Source organism: Heloderma suspectum, chromosome 11 (genome assembly GCF_057233095.1).
Source record: "Heloderma suspectum isolate Gila_16-S chromosome 11, 16-S_ref, whole genome shotgun sequence".
Classification (NCBI taxonomy): Eukaryota; Metazoa; Chordata; class Lepidosauria; order Squamata; family Helodermatidae; genus Heloderma; species Heloderma suspectum.
In genome coordinates, this window is record NC_139468.1 from 20,195,406 (window position 1) to 20,206,804 (window position 11,399).

Genomic DNA, 11,399 nt, shown 5'->3' on the forward strand with positions numbered 1-11,399 from the left:
CATCTCTTCTGGGCCCAAGTATGCTTGACATTAGGTATAACAAAATCCTGCTATAATCTTAGAGGTATGTAACTAACCAGATTTTTACAATCCAATGTGACTTTGGCTGCAGTCCTGCATGCTGTTAAGCTGCTTAAGTTCCATTGAGGTCAATGGGATTTAAGGAACTTAACTGTGTGAGGGATTGCTGACTTTGACTTTGCTGTGGGGATCTCACCACCTTCTCAACCTAATCTGCAACAATTCACTCCATAATAATATTCCAGTCCTTGGACCAGCCCTATCAGATTAAATGGATTGCTGGGCACAATATGTAACAGAGAAATAAATCCTCATCATCTGTTTTGTTTGTATGATTTTTTTCCCCATAACTGTTTTACTGGGAAAAGGAAGAGGACCTTAAAAATAGCCAGCATGGGTTTCCTTTAGCATTAAGTGCACCTGTTCAAGCCTTGAACTCAATTATTTTTCATGCTTGCTCTCTAATCCTCCATTATTTGCAGATGCCAGAAAAACATTACACTATGAGCTGGCAGAGCAAACGAGTCGTTAGCCCCTTGAGATATATTATTGTATTGGCAACCATATTCTAAAAGTATCTATAGAGAATGTTTTTGTGATCTCAGTCTAGAGAAGGAGATAACTTTGATGCTAGCTGTGGAATGCTTAGCTGATGACACCCACATTTTAACTAGTTCCTTAAGCTTCGATTGAAAAAAATGTCACTTTTCATCATCTCTTTTAAACATTTTGACCATGTTTTGAGGGATGTGTTTTGAAGTTGATTCCTAGAGCAGGGGTGCAGATCCAAAACAGGATGGGGGACAAATAGGGATGGATGGACTCTCCTCTGTTCATCCCTGCTGGGTGCTCGCCAAACCACAGCTGCCTGTCCCACTTACAATGCTGCATGAGCTGCTGCATGGCCTATCAAGTGCCCTGCAAGCATCTGTCAGCCACCGTCCCCTTAGCAAACAGCCATTTTGCATAAAAATGGCAGCTCAGGGATTTCTGTAAAAGTAATGTTGCATAAATGGCGGCTGTAAAGAGGCCATGTACACAACATTACAGGCCCCTCTCTGGTTGCCATTTATTCAACGTTACTTTTATGGAAAACCATGAGCCACTTTTTTTTGGCAAGTGGTGGCTTGGTGAGGGGACAGGTGGCCACCAGGCACTCACAGATGGTGAGGCACTTTGTAATCAGCCAGTAAGCATGCGGTGGCTCAGTGAATGTGGTCTGGAAGGCTGAGCAGGGTGGGGGGTCCACCAGACTCCACGCCCTCTCAGACTCCTGCAACATCACTGGGATAAATCCTCCCCACAAGGGCCTCTGTGGAGCTGGATGGCATTAGTGGGTGTGACCCCACCCATTGTCATGAGCCCCCTGTCCATTTTGCCTTTCTCCATGCTGAGAGAGGCATGTAACTCCCATTGGTGATGGCAAGAGGGGCCAGAAGGAAGACCCCACTGGTGCTTGAAGAGTGGGAATTGCTCTTCCCAACCCCAACTGAGTTCCCCACCACCTGCATCTGCAGTGGGCATTCATAGACTCAGAGAATAGTAGGGTTGGAAGTGGCCTATAAGTCCATCGAGTCCAACCCCCTGCTCAATGCAAGAATCTAAGTCAAAGTATCCCTGACAGATGGCTGTCCAGCTTCATCTTGAATGCCTCCAGTGTGGGAGAGCCCATTACCTCCCTAGGTAATTGGTTCCATTGTCATATTGCTCTAACAGTCAGGAAGTTTTTCCTGATGTTCAGCTGGAATCTGGCTTCCTGTAACTTGAGCCCATTATTCCATGTTCTGCATTCTGGGATGATTGAAAAGAGATCCTGTCCTTCCTCTCTGTGACAACCTTTCAAGTACTTGGAGAGTGTCATCCCTTGAAGGGGGGATTCCTCAATGGAATAGGGCCTGGAGCCCATGCCCCACCCCTGGAGGAAGCCAAAGAAGCTCTGTAGGACAGAGGTAGAACCTCTGCAGGCTGGATTAAGCCCATGAGCAGGGGTTTCTACATATCTGCCTTGGAAAGACTGTGTTGTGAGTAGGGATGAGTGAAAGTGCCTTACCTTTTCACAGATTGTGTTTGTGGTGGGGGGGGAGGCACTCCGTCCCTCCCCCCAGAATCCTTGATGGGGGGGAGGTGATCCAGTCCTCCCCACTGGAATCCTGCCTGGCCGGCTCTGCTCTGCAGCCGGCCAGGCCCGTCCGCAGCCAGAGTTCCGGCCATGGACGGGCTGCTGTGGACGCAAATGGCGGCCGCCATAGCAGCCGCCATTTGCATCCAGCCAGGCAGCCATGATAGGCAACATAAGTATTTACGTAGCCTATCATGGCTGGGCAAAAAAAAACACAAAAAAACGGCAGACGCAAATGGCGGCAGCTATGGCAGCCGCCATTTGTGTTCCCTATTTTTCGCCGTTTTAGTCTATGTAAATATTTACATAGGCGAAAACGGCAGGGAAAAAAAGGAACGCAAATGCGCCACTACACTATTTGCGTTCCCCTTCTTTTCGCCGTAATACCCTAAGTAAATATTTATGTAGACTAAAATGGTAAAAAATAGGGAACGCAAATGGCAGCCACCGTAGCTGCCGCCATTTGTGTACACTGTTTCTGTTTTTGTTTTTGCTTGGATTGCCATGATAGGCTATGTAAATTAGGGGTGGACGAAACTCACTTACCTGTCCTCAAAGTTTTTTGCGGTGGGGGGGAAGCGCTTCGCTGCTCCCCCCGCGAAGTTCAGGCCGGGGGGGAGGCTTCCCGCCTCGCCCGGCCGAAATTCAGGCCGGGGGGGAGGCACCTCGCCTCGCCCTGCCGCGAACTCAAAAGTTATTTTTTTAAAAAAAAACGCCCCCGTGATAGGCTACGTGACGATTAACGTAGCCTATCACGGCTAGATCTGCAAAGTCAGCCGTGATAGGCTACGTTAATCGTCACGTAGCCTATCACGGGGGCGTTTTTTTTTTCTTTGATTGGAATGGCAGCGGCGGCAGCTGGTCAAAAGACCGGCTGCCGCCCCCGCCCCGGACGAACACCTGCCGAACCGCCAGCCGGACCCGCTGCCGGGAGGGACATTCGGCAAAGGTAAGTCCCATCCCGGGGGGGGGGTGCGGGGGGGGTGCGGAGAATTTCTCCCCAAAACTTGTTCGGGGGGCCGAACACGTTGGCGCTTGGCCCCCTGAAGTTTCGGGGAGAAATTCTCCGCCATCCCTAATGTAAATACGTAGCCTATCATCGCTAGGGGTGGACGAAAGTCCCTTACCATTCGCCGAAGCTTGTTCGTGGTGGGGGGGAGGCGCTTCGCTGCTCCCCCCGTGAAGTTCAGGCCGGGGGGGGAGGCTTCCCGCCTTGCCCCGGCTGAAATTCAGGCCGGGGGTGAGGCTTCCCGCCTCGCCTGGCCGCGAACTTGAAAGTTTTTTTTTTTTTTTTTAAATGCCCCTGTGATAGGCTATGTGACGATTAACGTAGCCTATCACGGCTAGATCTGCAAAGTCAGCTGTGATAGGCTACGTTAATCGTCACGTAGCCTATCACGGGTGACTTAAAAAAAAAAGCGTGTACGCTAATGGCGGCCCCCATAGGGAGCCGCCATTCACGTTCCTTATTTGGTCGCTGTAGTCTACGTAAAGATTTATGTAGACTACAGCGACCAAATGAGGAACGGGAATGGCGGATCCCTATGGGGGCCGCCATTATCCGTACGCGCTTTTTTCTTTTTTTTTTAAGTCACCCGTGATAGGCTATGTGACGATTTACGTAGCCTATCACAGCTGACTTTGCAAACCTAGCCGTGATAGGCTACGTTAATCGTCACGTAGCCTATTACGGGGGCGTTTGTTTGTTTTTTTCTTTTATTACAATGGCGGCGGCGGCAGCCGGTCAAAAGACCGGCTGCCGCTCCCGCCCCGCACGAACAGCCACCGAACCGCCGGCCGGACCCGCCGCCGGGAGGGACATTCGGCAAAGGTAAGTCCCATCCCGGGGGCGGGTGCGGGGGGCAGGGGGGTGCGGAGGATTTCTCCCCGAAACTTGTTCGGGGGGCTGAACACGTTGGCGCTAGGCCCCCCGAAGTTTCGGGGAGAAATTCTCCGCCATCCCTAATCATGGCAAAGACCCGCATTGAAATGGCAGCTGCGGTAACCAGTCGAAAGACCAGCCGCTGCCACCACCGCCGGACCCGCCGCCTTCCGGAACATCCACCTCATCCCAGCCTCATCCCAGGGGAAATCCGCAGGGGGGCGCGGGGGGGGCAGGCCGTTCCGCCACAGATTTCATGGCCCCAATGCCAGTGCATTCGGCCTCAATGAAATCCGTGGTGGAATTCTCCACCATCCCTAGTTGTGAGTGCCACCATTTTGGATCATGTCCGTTTGTACACCCAATCAGATATACAGGCATGCAGTGTGGTGGGATGCATAGTGTGGACCCTCTAGGTACCAGCTTGAGTGCTCTGATGGGCATATGTCTTATAGTCCGGACACTGCTACTGCCATTGGCACATTGTTGCTGATGCAAGCAGCTTTTCTATGTGGTAAAAGCTGCTCCACAGAGTGGACACCCAGGGTAGAAGCGTTCATGTTGCTCCCTACATAGTTCATATAAAGGTGATGCTACAGGTGAGGTACAGATACTGCAGGTGATGCTGAATGCATGTGTATCTGACTGGGTATGTAGACCTCTGTGATTTTAATGGAGGAAGGCTGAAGTTAGCATAAGAACAAAGTCATCTGCTTTATACCAAGTCTGATTATTCATCCATCTAGCCCAATATTGTCTACTTCTCTGACTGGCAACATCTCTCTGGGATCTCAGGGAGAAATCATCCCCATCATCAGTTAATTCACCCTTCTTTACTAGAGATGCTGGGGATTCAACATCGGGCCTTCTGCATGCAAAGCACCTTGGAGAGCTCCTTTCGAGTTCTGACTGGTTCTGACTGAAACCTGGAGAGGATTCCCCACCCCACTAACATTGGAGCCACCAGCCTCCACCACTGAACCTAGGTCTGTTCCCCAAAGAGGAAGCCACAGGAAAGTCATTGGGAAGAAATGGCATAACATCTTTTTAAACATGGATTTGGGAAAACCGTGTGAAGTAGGTTCTGGCTGAGAGAGAGTGCCTATCCCAAGGCCGTTGCTTTGTAAAGATTTGAACCCAGGTCCTAACCTGACATTTTATCCATCCCCCTGGTGGTTCTCAAGGTCTTCTGATAATGTTGTGCCTGTGTGCTGGACCCTTCAAACTGTGGCTTCAATTTTGCATGATTCCCCCCCCCCCGCCCTGCCACTTTCATTGGCAACTCTATGATGGTCGGGGGGGGGGGGAAATGCTAGTCTTCAGGGAGTTTTATAATAATTCATCCTTCCCTTCCTTCCTCCCCACTCCCCCTCGGCCAAGCATTCATGTTGGGATAAATGTATTGAAACATGGGCTGACAGTCTGAATCTATTACAGGTGGGAAGCTACTGGGCCCTTTTGAATTAATATTTTAAACCAGGATTTATCTCTGTCACCTTAATGGTCCAAGTACTTCTGTCTGCATCAAGCGGCCTTTTGGCTGCTGCTGCTCCCCCTCCATGTGAGGACTTTCAGCACTGGATGAATTATAAATTGAGTGCAGGTATGACTCCGAGCTCCATCAAGCCAGGATTTTTATGATGGATATCGGCAAAATCCAGAGAGCAAATCTGTCAGCATTTGGACAGCCTGCACCTAAAACCCAAGTCGCACATATACCCCCTCCGAAAGCATAAATCTAAAGAACATCCCTTTTCCTCCCTCTTCAGATGTATGGTTCATAATATATGTTAAACAGCTTCAGTGGGTCCTGGTGGATTACTAACATTTTATTACTAGGTGATATTATAAACATCTGAAAGGCAACACTTGAGGGCTTTAAGGGTGCCATCATTAGAAACTTAGTAATCAAGCATCCACAATGGTACCCAGTGGGGTAGTGGCTAGGGATGGCGGAGAATTCCGCCATGGATTCCAGTGAAGCCGAATGCACTGGCATTCGGCCCCCCGGAATCCGTGGCCGAAAGGCCTCCTGACCCCGCGGAACCCCCCGGGACGAAGCTTACCTGGGGCGGATGCAGCGGATGCGACGGCGGATGCGGCAGCGGTACGGCGGTAGCAGCACGGCGGTGGCAGGTGCAGTGGGGGTGGGGGAAGGGGTGGCGGCAGAGGCGGTGGCGGCAGGGGCGGCAGGGGTGGTGGTGGTGGTGGCAGTTGTGGCGGCAGTGGTGGCAGCAGTGGCAAGGCTGGTGGAGGCGGGGGCGGAGGCGGCTGGTCTCCTGGCTGGCCGCGGCTGGGCGCATCATACGCTAATGGCGGCAGCTACAGCAGCCACCATTTGCATTTGCTATTTTTCGCCGTTCTAGCCTACGTAAATATTTACGTAGGCTAGAACGACAAAAAATAGCGAAAGCAAATTGTGGCTGCTGTAGCCGCCGCCATTTGCGTATGGGTTTACTTTACTTTGCCATGATAGGCTACGTAAATATTTACGTAGCCTATCACGGTTAAGTACAGGGAAGCAAATGGTGGCGGCTATGGCCGCTGCCATTTGTGTCCCTGCTGCCCAGAGGCCAGATGTCCAGCTGTGGGCGGAGCCGGCCGGAGGCTCCGCGGAATCCCCACGGAGCGGAGCCGGCCGGGCAGGACTCCGGGGCAGGGACGGAGCGCCTCCCCCCCACTGCAAAGCAGATCCGCAAAATGGTAAGTGACTTTTGTACATCCCTAGTGGTGGCAAATGTTGAAGTTCAGGGCCTCATCCCAGCGATCCTCATAGCCACATCCCTAAAGGGGGTCTAAAAATCCAGGCTGCTGTGGTGATCAGTTGCAGATGAGAACTTGTAGCAGTTCTCAGCTCCCTCAGCAGCAGGTCTTCTGCAAAGCAAATGGGTCTTAATGAGCCATTCAAGACCAAGCCAGCCCCAAATACTTTGCATCTCAACAGGGAACAATATACAGTTGCTGGGAAAAATCCATTTCCCTCCAGCTAAGGCAGGATGGCAGCTAAACTCAGGGGGAACAGGGAATTCTGGGTGGGGGCAGCCAATGGCATTGGCATCCCTGATAATAAAAAAAAAGGTTGCGGTGCTGCATCTAAGCAAGCCCTGGCTGCACTACACCACTGGTGGTACCCAACCCCAACTGGAGATGCAGAGGGGTATTTTTAAACAGCAGCATCTCTGCCAATAGTGGCTTTTCTCCCAGTGCAAATAGTAGCATGAGGATGGGGCTGGGGATTTTCATTAGGATTGCAGCAGGAGGGAAAGCTTGAACTCCTCTGCCCCCTGCTGCCCACCATGGTCCTGAATGATCTGGATTAGACCCATGCTAGTTTTGTTCTACAAACCCAGCCCTGAGCAGCGCGCTGATGAATTTTAATGAAATGTGTCATTTGGTCCTGGGTGTAGAGCAGAGGGTCTCAGATGTTGTTAGACACCAACTCCCATGAACCCTGATGATTGGCCAGGTTGGCTGAGGCTGTTGGAGGCTGGCATAGAACAAGATCTGGAGAACCACCCTTAATTGAAATGCTGACAGCAGGGAAGACAACAGAAGCAGGAGAGGAGGAGAAGCAAAAAAGATCACAGACTATAGACTGGGTCAAATTACAAGTCCATTTAGCTCAGTATTGACTCCATCAGCCTTCGCCTATGTTGTGCCGCAAGATGCTGTTGGGCTCCATTTCCCATTTTCCCTGGCCATAAGCTAGGGATAGGGATGTACAAAAGTCACTTACCTTTCGCGGATTATGTTGATGGTGTGGGGGGGAGGTGTTCCGTCCCTCCCCCCGGAATCCTCGCTGGGGGGGGAGGCCCTCCGTTCCTCCCCCCCGGAATCCTCCGCAGCCTGCTGTGCTCTGCGGCAGCTCTGCGGAGCAGCCAGCCAGGCCCAGCCAGGCCAGAGCCGTCCGCAGCTGGATTTCCAGCCACGGAGGGCTCTGGGTAAAACAAAAAACAAAAAACCATATACGCAAATGGCGGCAGCTACGGCCATTGCCATTTGCGTTCCTTATTTTTGCCGTCTTAATCTACATAAATATTTATGTAGACTATGATGGCGAAAATAAAGGGGAATGCAAATAGCGTAGCGGGCGCTATTTGCGTCCCTTTTTGATTCGACATTTTAGGTGAATCTAAAAGGGACGCTATTTGCATCCCTTTTAGATTCACCTAAAATGTCGAATCAAAAAGGGACGCAAATAGCGCCCGCTACGCTATTTGCATTCCCCTTTATTTTCGCCATCATAGTCTACATAAATATTTACATAGATTAAGACGGCAAAAATAAGGAACGCAAATGGCGGCGGCGGTAGCCGCCGCCATTTGTGTACGCTTTTTTTTTTTTAAACCCACCCAACCATGATAGTTGACGTCTACCCTTGAAGACAGTTCGGAAGCTGCAGCTGGTACAGAATGTGGCGGCTCGCCTGATTAAAGGCAGCCACCTGCGAGATCACATCACTCCAGTGCTGAAGGAGTTGCACTGGTTACCAGTTGTTTTCCAGGCCAAATTCAAGGTGTTGGTTTTGACCTTTAAAACCCTATATGGTTCCGGCCCAGCCTATCTTAAGGAACGCCTCCAGGAACACCAGACAGGCCGCTTAACAAGATCAGCCTCGGATGGCCTTCTCTCTGTCCCATCAGCCAGGACAGCTAGGCTGGTGGGGACGAGGGAGAGGGCCTTTTCTGTGGTGGCCGCCACTCTGTGGAACTCCCTCCCTAGGGAACTCCGTCATGCCCCCTCTTTAATGAGCTTCCATCGTGCATTAAAAACGTGGTTGTTCAGGCAGGCATTTGGGGTGGGTTAGGGTACTTTAGAAAAAAAATTATGGTAGAATTTTATTGTTTTAAATTGTTTTATGGTATATTGTACATCGCCCAGAGTGGCTGGGTGACCAGCCAGATGGGCGATTAATAAATTTAATAATAAATAAATAAATAAATAAATAGGCTACGTAAAGATTTACATAGCCTATCACATCCTTTTTTTTTTTTTTTACCTAGCTATGATAGGCTATGTAAATCTTTATGTAGCCTATCACATCTTTTTTTTTTTTTTTACAAGCCTGGAAATGGCAGTGGCAGCAGCCGGTCGGAAGACCAGCCGCCGCCGCCGCTGCCGCTGCCGCAGCCACCACCGCCACCCAGATTAGTTTCAGTCTGTTTTTTATCAGGATTTACCCATTTCCCACCTTCCAAGCCAAACATAGACTCGGACACCATCTGCAATTGAAATCCATACATTTCTGAGCTTGCAACATGATTCAGAGATCAAAAAAAATGCATTTGACATGGAAAACGCCCATGAAAAACTTGCTTTTGAAAAATGCGCGCAAATATGCTTTAATCAATGGGAGAAGAATGCGTATGTTTCAAAGATTTGCACAACTGATGCATGCATCTCGGAAAATGTGCACAAAAATACACATGGATTTCCAGGTGAAAATGCACACAAATGTGCTTTAATCAATGGGAGAAGCATGTGTACATTTCAAAGATGTGCACAACTGATGCATACATCTGGAAAAATGCATGCAAAAATAGACATGGATTTCCAGGTGAAAAGAAGAAGAAAAAAGCTCACAATCTGATATGGACTCAAGTCGGAACGAGCTCCAAGATGGAATTTGGAGAACTTTAGAGAGCTCAAGTTTGGCTGATTTGCACATCCCTACCATTGGCCATGCTGGCTGGGGCTGATGGGAGTTGGAGTCCAGCCACATCTGCAGGGCCACAGGGCCCCCACACAGGTGTAGAGCACCCTTTAGAATGGATCTGACACTTTTGTGCACATCCTCTCATGACTGATACGATGTCTCATGTCACGGATTGGTGCTGGCCCGGTTGGTGCCAGCAGGTTATCCCCTCAGGCTTAATTCTGTTGTCTCTGCAATCTTTGCATGACTCCAATTCCACTTTGTTCACCCTCTCCCCTCTAAGAGCTATTTGTGTATAATAGATACAGATGATCATAATAAGCCATAAAATTGCAATCCATCTCTCTGATGCCATAAAAATCATAATCCCCTCAGCCTGGCATCTCAGTGATGGATTATTACTTGTCTAATGCTGCAGTTATGAAGAGTTTAGGAGGTTGCTGATGTTGTTGTTTAAAAAAAGGATGGATGGAGATTAAAATATTTCCACAGCAAAAGGGCAGGACAGCTTGTGGCATCCTGAAGCCTCTGCATGCATATCATTGACCTTTGTTATCTGGGGGAGGGGGACTGAAAGAATCTTCCCACTTCTAAATATGTCACCAGTTTGAAGAACCACATCAGATGATTTGTCATCCCAAGCATGTGGCACTGTGCCATAGGAACACGGGAAGCTGCCTTATACCGAGTCAGAGCATTGGTCTATCAAGCCCAGTGTTATCAACACTGACTGGCAGAGGTTCCCCAGGATTTCAGGCAGGAATTTTTCCAGCCCTACCTGGAGATGCCAGGGATCAAATCTGGGACCTTCTGCATGCAAAGCACAGATTCCACCCCTGAGCTACAGCCCCTCCCTGAGCCATTTAACCGTGCTGCTATTTTTTTTTAATTGGCTTTTAAAAATGGGCAAAGGGATTCATGAATACCATGATCTAATCAATCAATTATCTAATCAACCAATTGCAAAGTCCCCGGCATATTTAACTTCATGAACAAGCTGTTGGGCAGGTGCTGCCACATAGTATGTTTAAGCGACTGATGCTGTCACTGACGTTATAAGAAAAGACAGCTCACCTCAAGGAGTAGATTGGGGGGGTTCCATTCGGGGGTATTTCAGGTGGTGGATGTTGTAGTGTGTTAGGATTGGACACATGCAAAATTGACCTGAATTGGAAATCAATCAATCAATCAATCTATGTTTAGCTGTTACAAGCAAGTCTGAAATATTGGGGCTGTGCACTGCCGTGAAATGCCCTAACCCCAGCGCCAGCTTGTCTGGCTGAAAGGGGGGGGGCATTGAAGGCCGGTGGGGTGACAAGATGTAGGGGCCTCTGATTGGTGCTCCCCAGCGGCACCACCATGCAAGGAGGGGCAGGCTGAGTTGCCTTTAGGGATGTACGAAAGGCACTTACCTGATCCCGCAGCTTGCTTCGCGGTAGGGATGGTGGAGAATTTCTCCCCGAAACTTCGGGGGGCCGAGCGCCAACGTGTTCGGCCCCCCGAACAAGTTTCAGGGAGAAATTCTCCGCCCCCCCCGCACCCCGCACCCCCCCCAGGACGGGACTTACCTTTGCCGAATGTCCCTCCCGGCGGCAGGTCCGGCCGGTGGATTGGCGGGCGTTCGTGTGGGGCGGGAGCGGCAGCTGGTCTTTTGACCGGCTGCCGCCGCCGCCATTCCAATAAAAGAAAAAAAAAATGCCCCCGTGATAGGCTACGTGACG